At 48.4% G+C, this 24,622-nt stretch overlaps 1 protein-coding gene across 4 annotated transcripts in view; it reads right to left on the bottom strand.

The window, feature by feature from the left end:
- ZBTB7C (zinc finger and BTB domain containing 7C) overlaps positions 1-24,622 on the bottom strand; it is a 171,309-nt gene that overhangs the window by 47,608 nt on the left and 99,079 nt on the right. Inside the window, exon 1 of one of the 4 annotated variants that reach the window (XM_071730710.1) lies at positions 5,205-5,513. The exons of the other annotated variants lie outside the window; for them this stretch is intronic. The gene's annotated coding sequence lies outside the window, so the exon portion shown is untranslated. Of the gene's footprint in view, positions 1-5,204; positions 5,514-24,622 lie in introns of those variants that run through there. 4 annotated transcript variants of the gene reach the window in all.

Raw genomic sequence — 24,622 nt, 5'->3', positions numbered from 1 at the left:
CCAGGGAGAAGGATCCAAGCAGTCCCAGCACAAGGGGCTGTGAAGCCACCTCTCTGGCTGCCCACCTCACACCACAGCATGACAAAGTGGATAGAAAAAACAAAGCCACCTGCTTTGAGGACCTCAGGAGCTCATGGGACACGGGACCAGGGCAGCAGCGAGCGGATCCAAAGGTACCAGCAAAATAAAATGGGATTCTCCCAGCAACTGTAACTCCAGAAGATCCAGCTGATCTAAGAGACCTCCCGGACACATGCCTAGAGAGCTTTGGTTTTGGCAGAGGATCTGCTCCATCAGCTTCAGCTCACCTTGGCAAAAGGTGCCCAGATACCATGGTGACGGGCTCGGCGGGGATAAACACCCAACCTGGGTGTGGGCTGTTTGCATAGTTAGGAAGCTGGCTGGTCTCCATCCCTCCACCCTACCTCCTTCCCAGCAGTGCCAGGTTCTCAATCCAAAGTGGTCTCCCCTACCTCCTCCTCCTGGGTTGGCTCATCCCTGCCAGGGAGGCACTTCCCAAACTGGTTCCCTGGGAGGCAGGGTGGGGGACAGCATCTCCGGGTTGGCTGCCTCTCTCTCTGCACCCCAGGGAGGTGGAAGTCATTTGATGGCCCCAGCATCCAGGTGCCTTCCCAAATCCCCATGGAGATTGTCCAGGGGAGAGGGTGGGACATCCCCTCCTCCTCTTCTGCAGCTTCCAAGCACATGGAGGGCCTTGGATTAATGATAATTTGGGATGTAGCATGCTTCTCCCCTCCAAAAAAGCACTCATGACCACCTCATCCCTTGGAGACAAGGACATCTTTTTGAGGGACAAAGCCATCCAGGATCAGGGAGAACTAAAGCCAGCTTTAAGGTAAGCTGCTCCCAGGAGCCACACACTAAAATCCTGCAGACCTGTGTGTGAGCAACGTTGCCCCTGGGTTTCTCTCAGCCTTCCAGTGAGGAACAACAACAACACACACACACACACACAAAAAAAAAAAAAAGCTCTGACTAATAGGAAGAGGCCTCCAGATCATTCTTGGCAGAAGCATCCCAGCCCCATCCCCTCCCTCTATTCATCCCCAGAGGAAAACAAACCCTGCAGCTTAGACCTCACCCACCCCACAGCCTGCTGGAGTTGGGTGCCAGGGCTGCCCCTTCCTTATAGATTATAAATTAATAGGCTAGTGAATAATGTATATTATATGTAATTATTTTATATTGGTACTGTAATAGTGTACATTATAGGCTGTGATATACATAATGCACTCCTGAAATTTATATGCTATGTGTCCACTTATTCTTCATATATTATATTTATATATAAATACACATAAATGCATAGAATCATAGAATGATTTGGGTGGGAAGGGACCTCCAAAGGTCACCCAGTCCAACCCCTGCAGTCTGCAGGGACACCCTCACCTAGATCAGGGTGCTCAGAGCCTCCTCAAGCCTCACCTTGAACATCCCCAGGGATGGGGTTGAACATCCCCAGGGATGAGGTTGAACATCCCCAGGGATGAGGTTGAACATCCCCAGGGATGGGGTTGAACATCCCCAGGGATGAGGCTGAACATCCCCAGGGATGAGGTTGAACATCCCCAGGGATGAGGCTGAACATCCCCAGGGATGAGGCTGAACATCCCCAGGGATGAGGTTGAACATCCCCAGGGATGAGGCCTCAACCACCTCCCTGGGCAGCCTGGGCCATTTTTTCCACTCCTATATATTAATATAAATATAAATATCCTATAAATATACTATTAAAATATTCATCAAGAGGAGTGTGGCCAGGAGGTCAAGAAAGGGAATTTTCTCCTTCTACTCCACACCTGTGAGACCCCAGCTGGAATACTGGCTCCAGATCTGGTGTCCCCAGGAGGAGAAGGACATGGATCTGTTGGAATGAGTCCAGAGGAGGCCCCAAAGATGCTCCAGGGGCTGGAGCAGCTCTGCTGGGAGGAGAGGCTGAGGGAGCTGGGATTGTTCAGCCTGGAGAAGAGAAGACTCCATGGGGACCTCAGAGCTGCCTTCCCATTCCTGAAGGGAACCTCCAGGAAGGCTGCAGAGGGACTTTTCCCAAGAGTGCCCAGCAAGAGGAGAAGGGGAAATGGTTTGAAAGTGCAGGAGAAGAGGTTGAGGCTGGATGTGAGGAAGAAGTTCTTCAGCAGGAGGGTGCTGAGACTCTGGAACAGATTGCCCAGAGAAGCTGTGGCTGCCCCCTCCCTGGAGGTGTTCAAGGCCAGGTTGGATGAGGCTTGGAGCATCCTTGTCTGGATGAGAGGTGTCCCTGGGCATGGCAGGGAGCTTGGAGGAGATGAGCTCTGAGTTCCTTTCCAACCTCAGCCATTCTATGATTCTAAGATTCTGTACTGTAATTTTTAAAAAATTTTAAAAATATTATAAATATAAATATAAATATTTGTGCATGGATGGGACCCAGTGTGATGCTGCCTTCCCACTCCCATCCTGCCAGGATGGGTTTCCTAGGATTCCCCATGCCCAGGCTCCATCATCCCCCACTTCAAAGTGGTTTGAGATCCTTCACCTTTTTATAACACCTTCCAGCTTCACCAGTCCATCCCACGGGAGACACTTAATGGGAATAAGAAGAGGAAGATGACTTGGGGGAGGGAAGACTTTGGTGTTTTGAAAACTATTTTAATAGATTTAATTAAGAGCAATAGCTCTGAAATTAAGTCAGTAAAACTTGCCACTTCTTTGATTAATTAGAGGAGGAATTTCAAAGGAGGTGAAGGGAATTAGGTGCTGGACAGCCCCAGGCTGGTTGGAAAATCCCAGGTTTCTATGGCTAATGTTGGCTCAGTGCTCAAACATGCTGGGTCTGACTCCTCATCTCCTGGCACCTGAAGTAAACAGTCATCCTGTTTCTTGTGTCAGGCACAAGAGTAAAATGGATGTTCAATGCTGCCTGCTCCAGAGCCAGGGTTTGAAATGTCCTTTTTGGAACAGTGGGAGAGATGGAAAGCATTGGAAGATCAGGGAAAGACAGCAGAGCACCTCATCTACCTTTCCAGGAGTTAATTCCTGGGATGAAAACACCAGGATACACATTGAGAAGGGCCAAAAAAGGAAAAGGTTTAATTTCCAGTGTGGGGTGTTGGAGATGGTGAAGGAAGCAAGGGTTGGCCATACCCACAGCATCTCCTCCCTGCAACCAGGATTCAGATAGACCCAGGTACTCCCAACTTCCAAATCCTCCCAGGAGAAGAAACCTCCATCCGATCCCCTTCCACCGAGCAGAAAGGAAAGGAAATCTCATTCCCCCAAGCATTTTACCTGGGTGAAGTGGAAGGTAGCTCCACATCCCCTTTTTGAGGGCAGCACAAGCTGCAGGTCCCTGTGTGACCACGCTGAGTATTTCCACCCACCCGAAAACGCTCCGGAGAGACACAGGGAGATGGCCAAGCTCTGGTTACTCCTCTGCTGAGCACATTCCTCCTCTCCTGTTTTTATTCAGCCCAGCCTTAAATAAAACCATGGCTGTTGTTTTTTTATCTGGGAATTACCTAGGGAAGGATCTGGCGGGGGGGGGGAGAGAGGGAGATCTTTGTGCTGCTGAAACAGCATTTCATCTCAAGAAGGAGCTGCTACAAAAACACTAAAGCTTAGACTGGGTGTGACATATCATCCTGCTGAGTCCTGCTTGCCAGTAAAGAAGCAGAAAGTTCCTGAGACAGATGGAGATTGAAACCCAAACTCCAGGTTGGGGGGGTCTGCTGATAAAACCCCTCCGGCTTCCCGGTGGAAAAGGTCGGTGTGATCTGGGCTCAACCCTGCCCTGAGCTGCAGCTTCAGTCCCAACCATGCTTCCCAGACTGCCTTTAATCACCAGTTCTCTGCCAGCATTAAGCCTGCTGAGACTTTTTAACTATTTCAGAGAAGAGTTGGTTTCAGTTTTTTTCCCTGCAAGTTTGCTGCAAAGCAAAACTGAAAAGTGATTCCTTTAAACCAAGTGTTAATATATATTAAAAATACTCCCTCTCCTTTCCTCTACCCTCTTTCCTTTTTCCTTCCCCCTTCCCTCTTTTTTCCTTTCCTTTCCTTTCCTTTCCTTTCCTTCTCCTTTCCTTTCCTTTCCTTTCCTTTCCTTTCCTTTCCTTTCCTTTCCTTTCCTTTCCTTTCCTTTCCTTTCCTTTCCTTTCCTTTCCTTTCCTTTCCTTTCCTTTCCTTTCCTTTCCTTTCCTTTCCTTTCCTTTCCTTTCCTTTCCTTTCCTTTCCTTTCCTTTCCTTTCCTTTCCTTTCCTTTCCTTTCCTTTCCTTTCCTTTCCTTTCCTTTCCTTTCCTTTCCTTTCCTTTCCTTTCCTTTCCTTTCCTTTCCTTTCCTTTCCTTTCCTTTCCTTTCCTTTCCCTTTTCCTTTTCCTTTTCCTTTTCCTTTCCTTTTCTTTCTTTTTTCCTTCCCTTCCCTTTCCTTTCCTTTTTCCTTCCTTCCCTTTTTATTCTATTCCTATTCCTATTCCTATTCCTATTCCTATTCCTATTCCTATTCCTATTCCTATTCCTATTCCTATTCCCTTACTTTTACTCTTACTCTTATTCCTACTTGTATTCTTATTCCTATTCTTACTCCTACCCTTACTCTTACTCTTACTCTACTCTTACCCGTATCCTTAATCTATCCTATTTTCTGCTCTATTCAAAAATATTAATCATCTGCCTCATCAGAGCCCTTCTGTCTACCCAGCAGATGGTAGCAGATGTGTTTTCACACTGATATTTCCTATCTAAAGCAAACAAACAAATGACTTAAGCCATACTTACAAAAAAACCCACAAACAAACACAACCCCCCCACCCACCCAAAAAAAAATAAACCTGGCACAAAATGCAGAGGTTGTACGGTACAGGTGTTGCTACACAGCCCAAATCTCCAGACTCGGTAAAGACTGAAGACACCAAGAGAAGAAATCAGCAAGAGAATCACAGGTTGGAGTTCAAAGAGCAATTAAAAACACATGCAAAGGGCACTGGATTAGCACAGAGAATCTCAACGAGGAGCCAGAGACTCCTAACACGGACCCAATCTGCCTGAAATTCGAACACCTTCCCCTCCTCTTTATAAGCTACAAAAACCCTAAAAGGGAGGAATAAATGAAAAAAAAAAAAAAAAAGAAGAAAAAGGAAAAAATCATATTTAAAAAAAAAAAAAAAAAATCCTATTATTTTAAAAGCTGAAAGTAGAGCATCAGACCCACCTTCCCACTCCAGGTCCTCTCCACGCCTGCCGGGGCTGCGCGGGGAATCCGGCAGCCTCACTCCCCCCCGGGTGCCTGGAGCCTGGCAGAGATTGTCATTGATTTGTGCACAGGAAAGTTCAGCCTTTCTAGGAGCCGTGAGGAGAATTCACTCCCACCACTCCCTCTAAACCAAAAGTATTTGGCACAGAGCCCTCCTCGTCCACCTGTACTATTAAGGGCTAAAAAACACAAGGGACGCGGACCCATTTGCACCGGGAGCTTTTTGATGTTGCTTTTTGAAACCAAGCACACCAAGTTCTTAGCAGGGGAAAAAAAAAAACAAAACAAAACAAAACTGCATTTTTTAGTTGTTTTTATTTAACTATCTATTTATTTTAAATGTATTTTTTTTTTTTCTTTGAAGCAGATATATCACATCCTTTTTTTTGTTTTCACTCCAACCCTTCACCTGGTCCAAGCAGTGACCCCTGACCAGGCACTGACTTGCACAGTGACTTTCCTACCAATCTCTTCTGCTTCCCCCTCCAAACCATCCACCCCTTTAGCTGAGAACAGGGAAACCCAGAGGGGGGGAGATGAGGGGAACCTTCCTTTTGAAAAGAACTGGGTGTATTTTAAATAATAAGAAAAAAATACCAGGCTTTGCACCCGAATGACCCCAGCAAGCAGGAAGATGGAGGCAAGGTGCCTCCAAAGGGAGGTTTGCTCAACCAAGTCCCCAGGCACTGGGTTGTGCAGATGACAAATTGAGTGCCCAATCTAAGGAGTGACTTGAAACCCTTCCCTAGTGTCCAACATCAAACTTCAAAGCACCTCCCCACTGCCTTTGGAAGCCACCTCAGGTGCACCCATGCAGCCGACGACCCCATCCCACACCCAGCTCCTGTGGTCCCCATCCACAGGATGTCCCCAGCAGAGGTGTCACCAGCATGCCACCTCCATGAACAGCCTAACCCAGCTAAACCCAGCTTGCTGCATGCACACAACCCCAAAGGGTTGGCAACCCCAAAAGGTTGGCCATCATGTTGAGTGTAAATCAGGTCCTCCTCTTCTCCACCTCGGGTGCACCAAGGACCAGCTCCTCCATGAGAGCCTGCCCCAGATTCAGCAAGCACGTCTCTTTAAGCACTAAGTTGGATGCTGAATTTAAGAAAATGCTACTTCCTTTTTGGCAGAGGCAAAGAAACACTGATTTTTTATTTTTTCCTTAAATTATGATAAATGTGATGCGAGCAGCTGGACACCGAATTCCAGGTTATGTGCATTTCTGTTGGGCTGCCTTTAAAGAATCACATGAAAAAAAAGAAAAAAAAAAAACCCCAAAACCAACCCAAATCACCAGCAAAATTGTTTATACAAGGGAAATCTTTCTGAAGCACGAGGCAAAATCAAGTGTAAGATAGCCTGGGGCAACCTGGCACTCCCAGACACGGCTTGGAATTGCTCCATCCTCCGAGCACGGTTACTTTGAAACTTTTATTACACACTTTCTTGGTTTGTAGGAAAAAAAAAAAAAACAACCAACCATGCTGCTTCTCCATCCCCACACCCAAACCACTATCTGCAACTCCTCTGACTACTGGGTTTCTAAGGAGTGTCTGGGTAAAAACAGTAAATGAAGTCGGTGTGAACAATATGTCTGGCCCCAGATAAGGGTGAAGTAAAACTTGGGCAGCATCCAGAGCCTGCCAAGCCAGCATGGAGAGGAACACCAATTGCCACCCACTGCTTTTCCTGGTACTCCCACAGGCAGCATCCCCCGTGGGTGGGGAGCACCCATCCAACCACCCAGCCCCACCTCAAGCACAAATCAAAGCAACTCTTCATTTCCCTAAAAAAATGCCTTTTTTTTTTTTTTTTTTTTTTTTACTCCCCATCAAACCAGCTTGACTCCACCAATCCACCAAAGACAAACTCCTGAAGAAATAATTACTTCCATCCCATGCTAACCAAGCACCTTGGTGGTGCTGCTGCTTCCCAAGATGGTTTGATGGAAATGACCCCAAACCCCATGGAAGGGTTGGAGTGTGTCCAGAGAAGGGCAAGGGAGCTGGGGAAGGGTCCTGGAGCAGAAGTCTGCCCAGGAGCAGCTGAGGGAGCTGGGGGTGTTGATCCTGGAGCAAAGAAGGCTGAGGGGAGAGCTTCTGGCTCTCTGCAACCCCCTGAGAGGAGGTTGGAGCCAGGGGGGGTCGGGCTCTGCTCCCAAGGAAGAAGGGATGGGAGAAGAGGAATTGAGCTGGAGGTTTAGATTGGAGCTTGGGAAGAATTTCTCCCTGGCAAGGGTTGTCAGGGCCTGGCCCAGGCTGCCCAGGGCAGGGCTGGAGTCCCCATCATTCCTGGAGGGATTTCCAAGCCCTGGAGATGTGGTGCTGAGGGCCACGGGGCAGGGGTGGCCTTGGCAGGGCTGGGTTAAGGGTTGGAGTTGATGCTCTCCAAGGTTTTTTTCCAAGCCCAAGGATTGTGTGACTCTCTGCAGCCCCTGATGAGATCCCTCCAAGTGTAACTGTGCTCAGAGCCACTCCAGACCCAAGTGCAGAGGCTGCAGAGCTCAGGGTGGCACAGCAAGCTCAGGACCCCCATGGGGACAGGTGGCATCTCCTGACCCTACACTGACCCTTTAGGGGAGGTTTAGGTTGGAGCTGGGGAACAATTTCTCCCTGGAAAGGGTTGTCAGGGCCTGGAGTCCCCATCATTCCTGGAGGGATTTCAGAGCCCTGGAGATGTGGTGCTGAGGGACATGGTTTGGTGGCAGTGCTGGGTTAATTACTGGACTTGATGATCTTCAAGGTCTTTTCCATCCAAAACAATTCTATGCTTCAAAATGTCCCCAAATTCCTGTATGGCAAGCTCAACATTTGCATCCAGAAGAATACTTGGGGTGGGACAGAAACAAAGAAAACATCTCAGTTATAACTTGCAGTCCACAACCACTGTAGACCAATAGGTTCCCAATTAATCCTGGTAATGATTTCCCATTTTCCATGTGAAACTGGTTCCCAGCTCTTGATGGCCATTACCAGAGGTTCTGCTAGAGTAAAAAGGATGAGAGGCAAAACTGCTTCTAACAGGGTGTGAAATAAGAATAACAGGAGAAAGAACACAAGTGCCAGACCCCACCTTGATTCCCAAGCACAGAAGGAAACACCTAATGCAAAAAAAAATAAATAAGAGAAGATGTTGTAACGATTGCTGATCCCAGGTCAGGAAAGCTCCATTTACATCCATATTGAATTGAAAGCTTTCCAGAAGAGGACTTGAAGGATGCCTGACCAATGAGAACCAGAAATTATCATCATATCTAAAGATCTTAGTGGGTAAAATAAATCTGGAGACAGTTTTGCTTTCTAGCTTTGGGATTTTGTGGAGGTTTTTTTTGTTTGTTTGTTTTGTTTTGGGGGATTTTTTGAGTTTGTTTTTTTTTAGTGTGTGTTTGTTTTATTTTGTTGTTATTTTACTAAAGGAATAAAAAGTGTTTAGTAAATTTTTGCCATTTTTTCCTTTCAAACCTTTAGTTCCAGGCTGGTTTTATATTTAGACTAGTTGGAGGCAAATAACTCAACCCCAGTGCATCTCTGAAAGGCAGGGAAAAATGTTTTCTGCAACAAGATTTGCTGCAGCCAGTGACATTTTTTTCACAAAGGAAAATCATTTCCTTTTTCAAATGACCCTGGTTTGCTGCCAAACCCTGCTAGTAAGAAAATAAAATAAAAAATATAGCAACCTTCCAATATCTGAAGGGGCTACAAGAAAGCTGGGGGAGGGCTTTGGACACGGGGGGGTAGGGAGAGGAGAAGGGAAATGGGTTAAAACTTGGAGAGAAAGGGGAGATTGAGGTTGGAGCTGAGGAGGAAATTGTTGAATTTGAGGGTGCTGAGCCCCTGTGCCAGGTTTCCCAGAGAAGCTGTGGCTGCCCCATCCCTGTCAGTGTCTCAGGTCAGGTTGGATGGGGCTTGGAGCACCCTGGGCTGGTGGGAGGTGTCCCTGCCCATGGAAAGGGGTTGGGAATGGATGAGTTTTAAGGTCCTTTTCAACCCAAACCATTCTGTGATTCTATGAAATAAAAAATGGTGGGGGGGGAGGAATTTTTTTGCTGGTTAGTTTTGGTAAGATATAAGACTCAGGAAAGAGTTTCTATCCTCCACAATCTCACAAGAAACTGCAACTGGGAAACCTGGAAAAACCCAGTGAGGTGTCCTCCGAGGTGTCTACCCCACACATCCCCATGTGTTTCCATTTGCTGTGGTGTGGATTTCCATTAACTTCAACACTGTTCTCCAGGCCATAAAGTTAAGCCTTGCCTAAGTGCTTCCAAAATGTTGGATGAAAGATGAAGTGGAAGGAAAGGAGGTGAACCCACAACCTCGCTGCCCACCCTCATCGCTGGGGTCCCACCAGGTCAGGAGGAAGGAAGATGGAGAAACAACACATCTGGTTTCAGAAAGTCACTGTGCTAATGGCTTGGGTAAGAACTGCTGGGTTTTCATCTTGAAAAGGTAATTGTGGACATTCGGAAAGGGCAAATTTGTGACGTTCTGAGGGGTATTTTGAAGCATTTTGGATGGTAAAAAAAGACCTTGAAGATCACCCTGTCCAACCATTAACCCACCCCTGCCCCATGTCCCTCAGCACCACATTTCCAGGGCTTGGAAATCCCTCCAGGAATGATGGGGACTCCAGCCCTGCCCTGGGCAGCCTGGGCCAGGCCCTGACAACCCTTGCCAGGGAGAAATTCTTCCCAAGCTCCAATCTAAGCCTCCAGCTCAATTCCTCTTCTCCCATCCCTTCTTCCTTGGGAGCAGAGCCCGACCCCCCCTGGCTCCAACCTCCTCTCAGGGAGTTGCAGAGAGCCAGAAGCTCTCCCCTCAGCCTCCTTTGCTCCAGGATCAACACCCCCAGCTCCCTCAGCTGCTCCTGGGCAGACTTCTGCTCCAGACCCTTCCCCAGCTCCCTTGCCCTTCTCTGGACACACTCCAACCCCTCAATGTCCTTCTTGTCCTCAGGGGCCCAGAACTGACCCCAGGATTCCAGGGGCAGCCTCACAGGGGGACAATCCCTGCCCTGCTCCTGCTGCCCACACAGTGCTGACACAAGCCAGGATGCTGGTGGCCTTCTTGGCCACCTGGGCACCCCCTGGCTCCTGTTCAGCTGAATCAACCAACACCCCCAGCTCCTTTCCCTCTGGGCACTTTCCAGCCCCAAGTCTGGAGCATTGCCTGGGGTTGGGGTCACCCAAGTGCAGGACCCAACACTTGGTCTTGTTGAACCTCATCCAGTTGGCCCATTGATCCATCCAGCCAATCCAGCTCTCTCTGCAGAGCCTTCCTGACATCAAGCAGATCAACCCTCTCATCCAACTTCAACACAGATTTTGAATTAAATCTGTATTTGGCATTGACCTTCACCCACTGGGTCTTAGTCTAAGAAAAGAAGATGAAGCCAGGCAGAGCTGCTGCTCATGCAATCTCTTGCTCCATGGGACAGATCATCTCCAGGGGCAACAGATGAGGATGTGGCAGGCTTGGTGGCATAGCATTAGAGAAGGACTGTAAGGCTCAGCACATTAAATCCCCCTCCACCTTCCCAAACAAATCCATAACTGGCACAGGTTGCCCAGAGAGCTGGTGAAAGCCCCATACCTGGAATTTTTTAAGGCCAGGCTGGATGGAGCTCTGAGCATCCTGAGCTGGTAGGAGGTGTCCCTACACATGGCAGGGTTGGAACTGGGTGACCTTAAAGGTCCCTTCCAACCTTGAAAATTCTGTGATTCTCTGATAACCACCTCACCTGAGATAACAACTACTCTCAGCACTGAAGATCAGGGGCCAGGAACCTCATCTTGGCCCTGAAGTCAACAGCAAGGAGGGAATGACACCAATTCCTTCTCACCAGGACAGATGTGTGTACATCTCCCTCCTGGAACCCATGCCTAACTAAATCCTTGATGTAGCCCTTGATCATTTGGTTGGATGACAGATTCCTGAAAGCAGCAGCCAGGTCACTTTGCTCACTTTTAATGCTTCAGTCCTCCCTTTGTTGTTTTCTTTTGATTTGTTTGTTTTATTTTGGGTTTTTTTCATCAGGAAGGATTTCTGAGCCCATTTCAGCCCCTGTTTGTGCAGGGTTGGGATGGGGCCAGGGCAATTAGAAATAAATGCTGGTAGGACATTTTCTAAACCCAAACGGATGTTAATCATAAAAGGCAAAATGTGGATCAAAGAGCCACATCACAGAGTTGGATGGGCTGGGGCAGAGTTTTTGCCAGTGGTACCTCTTCCACCCCAGGACAGCTGAAACTGGGGGAGATGAAGACCTCCAAGGAGCAGCAGACCACCTTGAGGCTTCTGAACATCTAAGTGTCACCACCCCCAGTGCCAAAAAATCTTCCCAGCACCCCAAGCAGACTTGAAATGAGTAGTAAAAAACTTAAGTGACACAAATATTGAGGGAGCAAAGGGAGGAGGTGGAGAGAACCCACAAAGGTCCAGCCCCTAGGGATGGCTGCAGATTTCATCCTGAATCCCACTCCAATGGCTTTGTCACAATGAAAACCATGGAATCATGGAATGGTTTGGGTTGGAAGGGACTTTAAAGATCATCAAGATCCATCCCACCTTGCATGGGCAGGGACACCTCCCACTAGACAAGGTAGCTTCACCCAACCTGGCCTTCAACAATTCCAGGGCATCAACACCCTTCCTAGGCAACCTATTCCTGTGTCTTACTGCCCCCATGGTGAAGAAAATAATAACAATAATAATAATAATTCATAGATCTAGTACAATTTCTTTGGAAACATGCTTCCTACCTCTGAATTTCTCTACAGGTTATTTTTGTATCAAATGAGCTGCAATTCCTTGCTGGTTCTTCTTGTACCATTCCACCCATGGATGGGCTGAGGATTCCCAATCAAATTGCTCATTGTAATGAGTGTAGCAGCCTCCAAGCATTGAGAACCCACTGCCCAGACCACTTGCTCCATTTCCACAATTTTGGAAGTTATCCTTAAATGAGGAAAAAAACAGCCTTGAGAAGAGAAGGCTGAGGGGAGACCTTCTGACCATGTTCCAGGACTTCAAGGGGGGTTCCAAAGAAGATGGAGACTCCCAGTTTCCAAGGAGTCCCATGGACAAGGGGCAATGGGCACAAGTTGCTCCTGGGGAGATTCTAAATGAACACAAGAGGAAATTTTTTCCCCCTGAGGACAGTCAGACCTTGGAATGGTCTCCCAGGGGAAGGGGTGGATTCCCCCACTTTGGAAAGTTTGAAGTTTCAGCTCAGTGTGGTGCTGGGACATCTTATAGAAATGATCATATTAGAAGGGTTGGACCAGATGGTCCTTGAGGTCCCTTCCAACCTGAGATTCTATGTTTCATGATTCTGTGAATAAGAAATTTAGAAGTTTCCTGATGTAGTTGGATAATATTTGGGGTTTTTTTGTTTGGGTTTGGTTTTGGTTTTTTTTTTGCACGTGTGATGTGGACCAGGCTGCAGCTCCTTGCAGAACAGCACATTAATAGAGAGAGGCACATAAGCCATTTTCATTCTCCTAGCTGAAAATAAAAACCAAAACCTAAATGAAATGCAGCTGACCTGATTTACCTTCTTCATTTAAAAAAAAAACAAAAACAAAACCGCTCCCAAGCTGAGGACTTTGCCAGTGGAGATTTCATATGAAACCAGACTGTTCATGGCATGACCTTCTGCAAAATGCCCCTTTGGCTGGGAAAACTCACAAAGCCCTCAGGTAGAATGACCTCAGCTTTATCACTAACCACTTTCCAGCAGGTTCATTAACTTCTCCCCAGCCCACCTGGCCACACAGCAATGGATTGCAGCAGGATGGAGTGAGAAAGGAAAAGACTAAATCCAACCATTCCTCCCCCAGGAAAAAAAAAAAAAAAAAAGCCACTGTGGGTCATTCTGTTCCTTAGTAAAAGCCAAACTTTTATTTCCACGCTGCACTCAGAAGGAAGGAGCTACACACAGTATGGAACCCAACCTATCCATCACCCTTTGGTGGCCCAAGTGTTTCATCCTCTGCAGCTCATCCCTCAATAGGCATCCCCATCCCTGCCTCACACAAACCTTGCAGCAGAACATTTTGCCTGTTCCAATGAATATCTGCCCCATTAATCAAGATTTTCATCTCCAAGCTAACTCTAAGAGTGGATTTCAGACCACACTTGACTGGAAATTTAGGCTACGAAACAAAGGTCTATTTTGTAGAGGGATTTTCAAGGAACAGGGACCTGTAGCATCATAAATACCCTCCAGCTTCATACAAAATAAAATACTTCACACATTAATTTCTGCAGCCAGGAGCTTGTTCCTCTCAGCCCTCCAGCATTTAGAAGCACAGTCAACCTTGGCTACAAAATTTCATAGAATTATTAAATTGTTTTGATTGGAAAAAGACCTTTAAGATCACCCAGTCCAACCCTTAACCCAGCCCTGCCAAGGCCACCCCTGCCCCATGGCCCTCAGCACCACATCTCCAGGGCTTGGAAATCCCTCCAGGAATGATGGGGACTCCAGCCCTGCCCTGGGCAGCCTGGGCCAGGCCCTGACAACCCTTTCCAGGAAGGAAAAGTTCCTAATATCCAATTTAAATCTCCACTGGCACAACTTGATTTCAAATCAAAGGTTTCTTGCCCTAACCCTTGGCAAGTTTCTATAGCATTTTATGAATCTCATTATTTAAAAAAATAGCTTGTTTTTTGGGGTTTTTTGGGTTTTTTTTGCCTGAATGTACCCAGCTCTAGTTTCTGAGCATCTCATCACACCAAGCCTATTTTTTTTTTTTTTGCTAGTCTAAAGAAAAACAGTCTGATTCTCTTCCCAAAGTGAACTTCAAGGTGATGATCCCTTGAGCTCTGAACATCTCCCTTCTATAGCATCTCACCTCCATTGGCCATGGAGAGCTGGACCAGAGATGGAGATTGCTCAGGAGAAAAGCCACAAGACACCACTTTCCTACACTCAACCAAGAAAAAAGCCAAATACAGCAGACCCAGCCCCCCCCCCCAAAAAAAAAAGAACAAAACACCAAACCAAGACCTCGAGTCCACCACATGTAACTGGGCTGCCCTTCGAAGAGCATGGCATTGAGCTCAGAGTGGGAGAAAAGGGATTTATATGATAATGGCAGATTAAATGACAACAGATCCATATGGTCCTGCAGCACAGGCACTAAGGGGAGTGGTATGAATGGGGACAACCCAAGAAGAAATTCCTGTTGGCCAAAAATGGCCCCAAGAGATGTTGCCAAGCTGTGGATGGGCTGTCCCACCACCTGGGCATCCTTGGGTGCAGGTCAGAGCCCTTTGGTCACCCCTCACTTTGTAGATCCCACAGCAAGGAAGGGGTTAAGAGCAGAGAGGGTGGAACTAGATGTGTGTCAACACTGTGTGATCCTAGGATGCTGTGAAATGAAAAAGTCCTCCATAAAAAATGCAAAGTGATGCAGGGCAGGGAGAGCAATTTCTACTCTCCTGGCACCTTCCAGGGTCCTAAACTGTGCCAAGCCAAGGAGAGGCTCTCCCAGCAACAGAGGCAGCACAGACCAGACCTCTGCTCTCTGAGCAGCCACAAAGCTAACAAGATGTTCAGCTGCATATGGAAAGGGAGGGCCAAATAATCCTGGAAACATTCTAATGCCTGGGCATAAATCAGGAGCCTGGCCTCAGATGGGGCAAAAAAGTAATGATGCATAAAAGGCAGAAGTGTTCAATCAATATTTCTGCTCAGCATTTGGGAAGGAGCAGGATGAGAGGTTTGTAGCACACGTGGTGGATGAAGTACTTTCCAGTCCATTAGTAACCAAGGAGGTTGTTAAACAGCACCTACCAGCCATAAACAACTTTAAATCAGCAAGCCTGGAGAACTTGCTCCCAAGAGCCCTCCACCAGCTGGCTGAGAAGCTCTCTGGCTTGCTGATGTTAATTTTTAATAAATCTTGGAATAGCAGGGATGATCCAGACAGCTGGAAGGATGCAAATGCTGCACTGGTGTGCAAAAAGGGGCAAGAAGGATGGTCTGATGAACAATGTTGTCCTGTCTGTCAACAGTCAAGGGTGAAATAATGGGAACCCCCCTGAGGGTCACCCAGAAGAAGAATTAAAGGATAGGAAGAGAGTTCATGCTGGTCAGAGAGGTTGCAAAAGCTGTTTTTTTTCTTTTGAGGAGATTACAGCTTTGGTTCATGAAGAGAATTGCCTGGAGATAATCCACATCAGCCCTGTGGGGTGTTTGGATTTCCTGGGATGTGAGGGCACTGTATTCAAAGCAGAAAACCCATGTGCAGGGGACAGGGAGATGATCCCAACAAATGGCTGTCAGAGGAGGGTCGGACTCTTTCCAGGAGGATTTCACAAGGTTCAGTCCCAGCCTCAATGTTTTTTCCTATTTGGAAGCAAATAGAACATGGCTGCTGATAAATCAGCTGCACAAACAGGAGAGGCCAAGCTGAGCAGAGTGGAGATGATGGTAGCCAAGGATCTGATGGACAGGATCATCACTCCAACTCAGAGGAGGAGAAGGGGACAATCAGAGGGGAAAAAAAAAAAAAAAAAAAAAAGGGAGATGCTCAGAATTGATGCAGAGACTGAGAAGTGACACTGTGGTAGGTGATGGTGGAGACCACATCCCTCCAGAGAAAAGGACATCTGGCCCAGAAGAAGGGCTGGGGGTTGGATGGTATGCAGAACCCAACATCTCCAAGAAAAAATCCTTGGAATGGGTATCAGGAGGTAACCAGAACCTGGGGTGTTGGGGTCAGAGGACTCAGCACTGCAGGGATTTGCAGCACCTGGGTTGAGTATTGCTGAGGAGAGGATGCATCACCCAAACGAGCCCCTCCTGTGCTCATCACAGAGCTTAACTGACACTGACCCTTGTGATCCTGAGGAAATCAACTACAGAGTCCTACAGCTTTTTTGTATCAGGAATATTCCACCTGGCCTTTCATATCCCACAGGACTTGGTGGCTCCTTGGGCAAGCACAACACTTAAAGCATGGGTGAACACCTAAGAGACACCTCAAAGGGAAGAGCAAGGCTACCAGGCAGAGAAATGAACATCCCTGTGGGCAGCCCTACAGACCTGGACATTTAGGTCTTCTTCACAGAATCCTAGAATCAGTTTGGTTGGAAATGATCTTCCAGATCACCCAGTCCAACCAACCCTTAACCCAGCACTGCCAAAGCCACCACTGCCCCATGGCCCCAGGACCACATCTCCAGGGCTTGGAAATCCCTCCAGGAATGATGGGGACTCCAGGCCCTGACAACCCTTTCCAGGGAGAAATTGTTCCCCAGTTCCAACCTAAACCTCCCCTAAAGGGTCAGTGTAGGGTCAGGAGATGCCACCTGTCCCCATGGGGGTCCTGAGCTTGCTGTGCCACCCTGAGCTCTGCAGCCTCTGCACTTGGGTCTGGAGTGGCTCTGAGCACAGTTACACTTGGAGGGATCTCATCAGGGGCTGCAGAGAGTCACACAATCCTTGGGCTTGGAAAAAAACCTTGGAGAGCATCAACTCCAACCCTTAACCCAGCACTGCCAAGGCCACCCCTGCCCCATGGCCCTCAGCACCACATCTCCAGGGCTTGGAAATCCCTCCAGGAATGATGGGGACTCCAGCCCTGCCCTGGGCAGCCTGGGCCAGGCCCTGACAACCCTTGCCAGGGAGAAATTCTTCCCAAGCTCCAATCTAAACCTCCAGCTCAATTCCTCTTCTCCCATCCCTTCTTCCTTGGGAGCAGAGCCTGACCCCCCCTGGCTCCAACCTCCTCTCAGGGGGTTGCAGAGTATAAGTTGTGGGTTATGTCTTGACACAACTCAAAAGAACTTTCAAGCTTCAACTTCGTGACATCTCAATTCCAAGCTGTCATCCATATATGGGTGACATCCAGGATGTAGTGTCTGTAGAGTTCCAGATGCACCCATCTAGGGGAGGTGGACAATGGTCTCTGGGAAAAAGCCTTATAAAAAAGCACGATTTTTTTTTTTTTTTTTTTTTTTTTTTTTTGTCCTCATGTTGTCTTTTTGTCCTCCTGAAACTTACTCCAGGAAAAATCGAGCCTCCAACCTACTTTTTCCCATCTGCCAGGATTTGTAGAGGGCTTCTTACCACTTCAGGTATCCTAAACCTTCAGGGGTCACCACAGGAGCAGGAGATGAACCCTGGCTAAGGGCTCCTCACAACCCTGGCCTCATGTTTCTGCTTGACCTCACCACTAAGCAGTGATGGGGAATGTGCTGCTCACAGCATTCCTCCAGGGCTCCTCGGACTGCTCCTGATTCAGGTACAGAAAAGGGTTCAGCAACTCAGATCCCAGATGTTCAACCCAAGCAGGCCCCATCCATCAACACCTGATTAGAGGATCAGAATCCATTGTTCTTGCTGAAGGTGAAGCCAAGAGATAAGGCATGAAATCAAAATCTTATCTAACAGGAGACGTTACAAAATGTTTCCAACTTGGCTCAGCAGAAAACAATAAAAAAAAAAACCCAGCTGCTGGGTTTAAAATCACCGAATCCCACCACAGGCAATTTTGGTGAGGTGATCCATACCCATGGTGGAGCCTTGGAACCATAGAATGGTTTGGGTTGGAATGGACCTTCAAGATGATCCATTCCCACCCCCTTGCCATGGGCAGGGACACCTCCCACCAGCCCAGGTTGCTCCAAGCCCCATCCAACCTGACCTGAGACACTGCCAGGGATGGGGCAGCCACAGCTTCTCTGGGAAACCTGGCACAGGGGCTCAGCACCCTCAAAATCAAGATCTTTTTCCCAATGTTTAGCCTAAATCTCCCCTCTTCAAGTTTAAAGTCGTTCCCCCTCATCCTATAACTCCATGCCCTTGTCCAAAGTCCAACTTTTTAATCCCCATGTCCAAAACCTGCTCAGTTTCACAGATTTTATTTCAGGAGTCACTTTTGCCTTCAGAAAAGTTAATAATAATAATAAAAAAGTCACAGACTGGTTTGGGTTGGAAGAAACCTTAAAGTTAATCCAATTCCAAGACCTTTCCATGGGCAGGGACACCTCCCACCAGCCCAGGTTGCTCCAAGCCCCATCCAACCTGACCTGAGACACTGCCAGGGATGGGGCAGCCACAGCTTCTCTGGGAAACCTGGCACAGGGGCTCAGCACCCTCAAATTCAACAATTTCTTCCTCATGTCCAACCTCAATCTCTTCTCTTCAAGTTTTCAACCACTGCCCCTTGTCCTCTGGCTACACACCCTTCTTCAAGGAAGCTGGACCATCTTTATCAGGATGCTCAGGTGTAAAATCTGGTAGTGCTCATCCAAAAAAGACAAACTGGGGGCTCAGTTGTGAACGCTCCTGGGAAGACCCAGTGGGTGCCATCCATACCCTTTGAACCTGGGACTGTCATCCCCACATGGCACTACCCAGGCTGCCAGCTGCTTGAGAAGACTCCCACCTCTCCCAAAAGTCACCAATTTGGGTTGCCTCTTGTCTGGGCTCTTTAGAAAGGCTGCACCAAAGAGAAGAGAGGCTCAGGGGAGACCTCATCACTCTCTACAACTTCCTGAAAGGAGGTTGGAGCCAGGGCGGGGTTGGGCTCTTCTCCATCAGTCAGACAAGAGGCCATGGGCTTAAGCTCTGACAGGGGAGGTTTAGGTTGGATATTAGGAAAAAAATCTTTCCAGAGAGGGTGATCAGACATTGGGATGGGCTGCCCAGGGAGGGGGTGGATTCTCCATCCCTGGAGGTTTTTAAGAAGAGCCTGGATGTGGCACTGAGTGCCATGGGCTGGGAACCACGGGGGGAGTGGATCAAGGGTTGGATTTGATGATCCCAGAGCTCCTTTCCAAGCACCCAAATCCCTGTGGCTGCACCTCAAGCTGCTGTGCCCAGGCACCTCCTCTGTGACATTGTTCCCCAACCTTCCTTCAAAATCCATGTTTGGCACCAAGCCCTTGGTGGTTGAGAGCCCTGCCAAGGACCTCCCCATGCTGCCCACTGCCTCCCACCTCCTCTTCCTCCCCAGGGAGAGGAGGGGAAAGTGACCACAAACCTTCCATCCTTCCAAAAATGATATTATCTCCACTCCCACCTTCCTCCTCGCCCCCACCCTGAGCTCCTTTGCTCAGCCAGAGGGTTTTTCCTCTGCTGTAATTTGATGGAGCAAAACCTTCCCCCCCCCCCGACCCCGCAGCTGAGACGGCGCAGTCAGAGCAAATTGTTTAGAAGAGAGGAGGGGAAAAGAAAAAGGATAATTAAATAACCACAGCAGACAAAGGCTTTTTGTCCTCAAAGGAGTACTCAGCTGGTGCATCAGGCAGACTGGCACCTCCCACAGGTGTTGCTGCCAAAGAAGGGGTTGTGGGAGGGTTGGTCCGGGCACCCCTTTTGTAGCATCCTCCCCAATTCTGCAATAAGTGCTCATCTGGTTTTAAAAAAAGAGGGGAGATCATGATTTCACCTTCAGGGAGATGTGGAAGAGCTGGGTGCTGATGCTGAGTCACATCAAATACCCAAGAGGGACAGGATTTGGCCTCAGGAGGGTCCAGCCCATTAGGGCTGCACCTCCCACCACCCCAGAAGCCCCCAAGCACTCTGGGAAGATTCAGCTCTGACAGTTCCAGTGGGACCCAATTTTTTTCAACAGGTTAAAATTGTATTTGCAGATTTTCTCCCTCCCTACAGGTATTTATATATATAAAAAAAAAGCAACAACCAAGCGAAAAACAAAAAAGGAAGAGTAGGATGGACTCATTTATCATGTGCAGCCAAACCCCAGGCTGGACTCAGTGAAATGAAAATGAGTCAGTGACACTTTGTGTAATGGCATTCCAGCTTGTTCTCCTAAATAATTTGTATTTTAATGAGTCTTTTCTTTTTCTTTTGCTCCAGTATTAGTTTGTAGCCCCCACACTTTCTCAAGTCCTTTTGTGCTTTCATTTTATTTCAAAAACTAAAAATTTCCTGGTGCTGCATTTTTTTTTCATTAACATAAAAGGGAAAAAAAAAAAAAAATAAAAGCTCCGGGCTTGGATAGGAGCAGGTAATGAATCTGACATGCAGGAGATGGCTCTTATCTCCATGGCCTTGCCATTCCCAAACCTGCTTATTTCAAAACCTCCCCCATCATGAGATAATGGGAACAGAGAAAGTCAGTGAAGAAACAAAAAGGCAATCAGGAGCTTTACAGAAGCAGGGGAGCATCATGATTTCCACCTGATCTTCTCCTGCCAGGACAGGTCTTAAGGTCAAGAGGCAGTAAATGAAAAGCAGTTGCTTTAGGGAGTGCAATCAGAGAGATGCACTCTAGGTTGAAAAGCTATTTTGCAGCTCTTGGAGATGCTAAGGGCTTCTCCACTTGGGTCATTTCTATGGAAAAGATGGAAGCTCAGCCCTTGAAGCCTGGCTTGGACAGGATATATGGGAGGTGCCCCTCATTCCCAAATATTGGCTGCTCCAGGTGGGTCCCCCAGGAAGGGCAGGAGGGTGCTGATCCCTGTCAGTGCAAGGGGTTGGATTTGGAAAGGTGCCTTCCAACCCAAACCATTTGAGGATGCTCAGCCACAAGCCCAGCAGGGTGAGAGGGCACTTCCAAACCATTTCAACACGGAGTCTGATCCACACAAACACCCAGTCACACCTACCCAACCTATTCCTGGAGGCTACCAGCTTTGTGGGTGCAGGGGGGTACCCAAAACTGGGGTTTTGTCTTCCTTTACCTGCCTGCAAATGCCAGCAGGGTGGTGGTAGCAATCCCTATTTCTCCACCACCCTGAAGACATCAAACATGCTCCATGCTGGGGACAGTGCCTGGGAGGGGGCACCTTGCCATGACACCCCCTCAGACCTGGCATTGTCCCAGTTGAAGGAGGGAGCAGTAATGGCTCAAAGAGTTGGGAAGAGGGAATGTCCACATTAGCCTGGTGAGCCTCAAGGATGGGGAGGACTTTGGGTGGGATGCAGAAGGGGAAAAATGAGGACTCCTTAACCCTCTCTAGGAAAAGAGGCACTTGGGAAGAGCCTCCATGGGCTCTGTGGAGGTCTTGAAGCCCATGCCCATTAGTTTGTAGCCCCCACACTTTCTCGAGTCCTTTTGTGCTTTCGTTTTATTTCAAAAATTAAAAAATTCCCGGTGCTGCATTTTTTTTTCATTAACATAAAAGGGAAGGAAAAAAAAAAAAACAACAAAAGCTCCTGGGATCGGGTGACACTGATGAACTGGAGGTTATCTGGGTTAAGGTGACCCAGTAACTCTGCCTCTGCTTTGCTATTTAATTCCTTGAGACACTCTCAGCGTCCCTGGGCTGCAGGAGAAAAGAGGCACCAAATGATTAAGTCAGAGGTTGGGATCACAAAATGACAGAATATTAGGAGTTGGAAGGGACCTAAAGGGTTTATTGAGCCCAACCTCCCTGCCAGAGCAGGATCATCTACTGTAGGTCAGACAGGGACACATCCAGGCAGGTTCTGACTGTCTCCAGAGAAGACAACATCTGTGTGCCAACACCTGCCCCACCTTCAGCCCACCTTTCACTTATTTCACTGGTAGACAACCTGCAAAAACTCAGCAAACCTTCTCACCATAAGCCCAACCACAGCTCTCACCTTCAGATGGGGGGAAGCAAATCTCAGGGGGTTTACACAGCCATTTATTTCCACCCATTTAGGAAATCAACATTTCAACATCTCCCCTCCTCCTTCCCTGGAGTTGCAGCCACTGAAGCTCAGAGTTAGTGTTGCTCCAAGTTCCCAAAAGCCTTGGAGACAGGCTTTGACCTTCACTATCTCCCTGATTTAATTCCCAACCTCCCTTTGCTTCCCCTCCCCTCTGGATCCCTGCCAGATTTCCTCCCTCCCTTTGGGACCATCCGTGCTGCTGTTTTCCTGGGGCTTTAATCAACCTTCTACTTTAATTACTCCACTTGCAGTCTTTTGCAGCCTTCCCTGGTGCTCTGCCATCTCACCAGCTTTTTTTGGGAATACCAAATGGACCAGCAGCCGGATGACTCTTTGGAAATATCTGCTCTTTTCTTGGTTTCTTCACTACCCTGGGAAGAACTTCAAAGCTGCTCTTCCTGCTGGCAGGATTCCCAGGAGCAAAGCTTTGTGCAGAAGGCCAGCAATGATCTGAAGAGCCCAAGCAACCTGGCAATAAGGCTTTAGGTCAAATCCAAGTTCCACCAATTTGCCCTAAAAAGCCCAAGACCAACAAGCTGATGCATGAAACCCCAGCTGAACCTCCAGGAAGCTGCTCTCTCAGTGCCAACTGGCTCAAAATTGGTTTAAACCCTGAATAAGGAGGTCTAATCCCCCTTCCAAATCTTCTTTTCCTCCTCATTTAGAGTTCTGGTTCTCTTTGCCAATCTCACACAGCACATGAGCAGTTTGAAGTTCCTGGCTTTGGAGGACTCCTGACAGGAGAGCATCTTCTCATCTTCTCTGCTTCCTTAAGCAGATCTTGTGTGATGGGGAGGTCAGACACATGCAAAGTACCTCCTCTGCCTGATCACTGGGTTAGAGATGCTGCTGTCTCCTTTTTCTCTTCCTGTGAATCTTCTTGCAGCTTTTTCTCTCTCTCCCTGGGATTTTCCCTCTGTCTGGTGATTGTTTTCATTGCTTTTCCCTCACAGATGGTCCTCAAAGACCTCACTAATTGGCATGGTGCCAGCTCTCCTCAAGCCCAGCTGCTAAACTGCATTGGGAGACCCAGCTACAACTCACTGGAGACCCAATCCTCCACTTCATCTGCCCTTCCATACCCAGGACATAGCTGGAATCAGAGAATCATAGAATGCTTTAGGTTGGAAGGGACCTTAAAGCTCACCCATTCCCACCCCCTTTCCATGGGCAGGGACACCTCCCACCAGCCCAGGTTGCTCCAAGCCCCATCCAACCTGACCTGAGACACTGCCAGGGATGGGGCAGCCACAGCTTCTCTGGGAAACCTGGCACAGGGGCTCAGCACCCTCACAACAAAGAATTTCTTCCTAAGATCTGACCTCAATCTCCCCTCTTTCAATTTGAAGCCATTTTCACCTCACCCCATCCCTCCCTGCCCTTGTCCCATGTCCCTCCCCAGCTTTCCTGGAGCCCCTTCAGGCACTGGAAGGTGCTCTAAGGTCTCCCTGCAGCCTTCTCTTCTCCAGCCTGAACAACCCCAACTCTCCCATCCCAGCAGCACCATCCCCTCTCAGCTCCTTGAGCTGCACTCAAAGCCTCCCAGGTCCATCTGGATACCTCCACCCACCCTTCCTCCTCCTTGATATCCCTCCTGCCATGCCAGTGAGTCACCTCCTGCTTCTCCAAACCTCTCCTTTGAGTTTTCCCATTCCCTTTGGCTTCTCAGAAAGGTCCCAGCCCAGCAAGTCACACCCACAGAGGGCTCCACTTTCCTCATGGAGCAGCTCCTGGGCTGATTTTTTTTTACTCTGAGGGTGGGGAAACCCTGGCCCAGGTTTCCCAGAGAGGTGGGAGATGCCCCATCCCTGGAACCATTCCAGGTCAGGGTGGATGGGGCTCTGAGCAACCTGATCCAGTTGGAGATGTCCCTGGGGTTGGACTGGATGGTCCTGAAAGGTCCCTTCCCACCCAAACCATACTTTGTTTCCAGCCCCTGGGGTCAAGCCCTGCTCCATGGGGACAACCTGGACTGCCACCCAGGTAGGATGGATGGAAAAGGAAAGAAACAAGAGGGGAAAAGTCACAGCAGACCAGACAGGAGGTGAAAGCAGCTTGTTTTTCCCAGGACCAAGTTGTTTTTGGAGCCACAAACACTGCATTCATTCATGAAGTAGCTAAGTGCCAGGCTTTTGATGGAAACAATGAACTAAGGAGGATGAGCATTGACAGGATAAATGATCTTTTTCCTGCTTCCCAAAGTGTCCTGTTTCTTTCCTAACCCAGCAGCCAACTAGTCACTGAGCTCCACAGTGCTCAGCCCCAGAGGCCTGGAAGCCCAAGGGGTTGGAGAAGAGCTTCTCCAAGAGCCACCTCCTCCTCTGTGGTTCTGCACCTTTCTCACTCAAATCCATTGGGAGATGGGGGTTGAGGGGGACCCCACATGGCAGAAGGGATGTGAAGCATGAGCTATGGACACCCAGCAAGGTGACAACCCCATGGTCATAGCTAAGGCATGACAGGAAGCGGAAGGATGGTTTTAAGCTTAAAGAGGGGAGATTGAGGTTGGACATGAGGAAGAAATTGTTGAATTTGAGGGTGCTGAGCCCCTGTGCCAGGTTTCCCAGAGAAGCTGTGGCTTCCCCATCCCTGGCAGTGTCTCAGGTCAGGTTGGATGGGGCTTGGAGCAACCTGGGCTGGTGGGAGGTGTCCCTGCCCGTGGAAAGGGATTGGGAATGGATGATTTTTAAAGTCCTTTCCAACCCAAACCAGTCTGGGATTCTATGAGACAGATGGAGGGAAGGAAG

Source organism: Heliangelus exortis, chromosome Z, assembly GCF_036169615.1.
Source record: "Heliangelus exortis chromosome Z, bHelExo1.hap1, whole genome shotgun sequence".
Lineage (NCBI taxonomy): Eukaryota > Metazoa > Chordata > Aves > Apodiformes > Trochilidae > Heliangelus > Heliangelus exortis.
Note: the sequence above shows the minus strand (reverse complement) of the source record. Positions and strands in the feature narration are given on the sequence as shown.